Source organism: Jaculus jaculus, chromosome 12, assembly GCF_020740685.1.
Source record: "Jaculus jaculus isolate mJacJac1 chromosome 12, mJacJac1.mat.Y.cur, whole genome shotgun sequence".
NCBI lineage: Eukaryota > Metazoa > Chordata > Mammalia > Rodentia > Dipodidae > Jaculus > Jaculus jaculus.
In genome coordinates this window covers 21,515,163-21,517,846 of record NC_059113.1, presented here as the reverse complement: position 1 = coordinate 21,517,846, position 2,684 = coordinate 21,515,163, and positions in this window count along the sequence as shown.

Here is a 2,684-nt window from a genome sequence, read left to right as displayed (position 1 = left end):
TGAAGATTACCCATGTTGTGGCGTGAAGCAATACTTTACTCCTTTTTGTGGTTGACTACTACTCTGTTTTGCAATTATGTAACACTTTGTTTATCCACGCATCAGTTGACGGACAAGGACTACTCCTACCTCTAGGCTACGGTGAATACCGCTGCTGGGAACATTTGGCAGGCTTCATGTGAGGACTTCAGGGTGTATACATAGCCTCCTGCCCATGTGCTCAGAAGGAAGACACTTTCATACAAACAAGCCACGGTCCCTGCGTATTCTGAGAACTGCCCCTGAGCTCCAAAGCTGGCAGAGGAAGCCAAACCTTCACCCTCAAGGCCCACTTCATTCATCCATGTGCAAACCCACTCAGTGCATAGGAATTCCTTCTCTTCTAGGTGCCGGGCGCTGTGCTCTGTGCAGCAGGAAAAGGAGAACATTTTCTTACTTTTCTGAAGCTTAATTCATGAAGGCCGTAAGGAAAATAAACAAATATACTGCTACTACCACCTCCCCAAAGCATTCAAGGTCAAATTTGACTCTACGAGTATTTATTTACTGTTTTTTAAATTTGTTTGGGGGGAGGGGGGTTCAAGGTAGGGTCTTGCTGTAGCCCAGGCTGACCTGGAATTCACTATGTAGTCTCAGGCTGGCCTCAAACTCATGGCCATCCTCCTACCTCGGCCTCTCCCACCCAACTGTTGGGATTAAAGGTGTGTGTCACCACACCTGGTGTATTTAGTGTTTTTTTTTTGTTGTTGTTTGTTTGTTTTGTTTTTTGAGGTAGGGTCTCACTCTAGCTCAGGCTGACCTGGAAATCACTCTGTAGTCTCAGGGTGGCCTCGAATTCACTGCAATCCTCCTACCTCTGCCTCCCGAGGGCTGGGATTAAAGGCGAGTGCCACCACACCCGACTGTTTTGTTTTTGTTTTTTTTTAAATGAGACAGGGTTTCTTGCATTCCAGGCTGTCTTCCAACTCTCTATGTACCCAAGAACGATGTTGAACTTCTGGTTCACGTGCTTTTTCCTCCCATGTGCTAGGATGGCATGTGCTGCCAAATCCAGTTTATGTGATGTGGGTGACAGAACTCAGAGCTGTGCGGATATTAGCAAGCAGTCTACCGGTTAAACCACCTCCCCAGTCCTGCTTATTGTTTCTTTTCTTTTCTTCCTTTTTTGTTCTTTCTTTCTTTCTTTCTTTCTTTCTTTCTTTCTTTCTTTCTTTCTTTCTTTCTTTTTTTGTCTTGGGCAGCCCAGGCTGGTCTCAAACTTGTTATGTAGTTCTATTCTTGATCCTCCACCTTCCAAGTACTGGGATTACAGATCTGTATCACCATACCTGGGCATCCTACTGCTTTTACTTCCAAAGAAACTTGTATTTCTGTAAGGATACATTGAGATAATACATGCACAACACTCAACATGTGGGCCGTATCATAGAGAAGTTTACCACGGCTGCGTCCTCCTTCCTTAATGCCACTTATGAATCCCTCGGGACCCACATGAAAGACGATATACCAGACAACAAGTTTGCAGTCTGCAGTTCTGGGTTCGCAGATGAGGCTGGGGAAAGCAGGAAGCTGGACCACTTTGATTTGGAGCTTTCATCCCCATAGGTGCCCTTAGTTCTTGGGTATCTCAACCTATTGGAATTCAGAGACCATGCTTGCACTGTAGAGGTTTTTTTTTTCCCCTTCCAGTCCTATCCTTAACTTGCAACCAACTAGGTCAGGGGTACCTGGTTCAGCTGGCTCTGTGACGGACCCTAGCAGGCTCTGGGGCGATGTGACAAATGATGGCCAGGCATCTGCATACTGCAGCAGACTGCCAGGGTTCTTGGACTCTAACAGGCCCACGGCTTTCTTACCATCACAAGCCTGGATAAAATACTAGAGTGTAACCAGACTGTCATTGGGCAACACCTACTTTACAAGGTTTCCCTAAGGTTGGGAAAGGTTTGAAGGTGTTTGGAGGAGAGGCAGAACCCTGATGGAAGGAGATGCTATGACTTGCCAGGCAAGGTACATCAAACAGCTTCCTTATGGCCAGGGGCCAGCTCCCAAGCAGTAGGCTGGAGTAACATTTCAGGGTGGTATGTGTGCCCTGGTTCGAGTTGTAGCTTCCATGATGGAATCCAACCAATCCGGTGCCCCCTGCCACCTCTGCTCACCCTCAGCGCCCAATCCAAGGGTCCCTACCTGAGGGACCTTAGGAACAGCGTTCTAGGGTTTTGTTGCTTTTTTTTTTTTTTTTTTTTAAATTCTTGGGTTCAATAACAAGTAGAGTGTTACTTGGGCTACATCCCATCCGGGTTCTAGTTTCTATGACGTGTGTTAGGGTAAGAAGAGGAGCAGGAGAAATCAGGGCACGTGATCCAGCCCTGTCGTCTGAGCCCCCCTTTCCTTCAGTCCTGGGGATCCCCCCACGCTCGGGCACGGTGCTCGGGGCTTCACGGTGTGAAGGGCTAGGCAGGCGATCCGCCGGTCTTCCGGTCGCCAGCCTCGGGGGGTCTCGTAGGCGCAGCGGGCTGCTGGGCTCGGGGGTGGCCCGCGGGACGACCTCTGGCTTCCGTAGGGCCGCGGGGCCCTGGGATCTGCCTCCCTCCCGGGCGGACCCGAGGACCGGGCGGCTCGGCGGGGCGCGGCGGGGCGGGGCGGGGCGGGCGCGCGGGTCACGTGGCGAGTCAGCCGGCGGC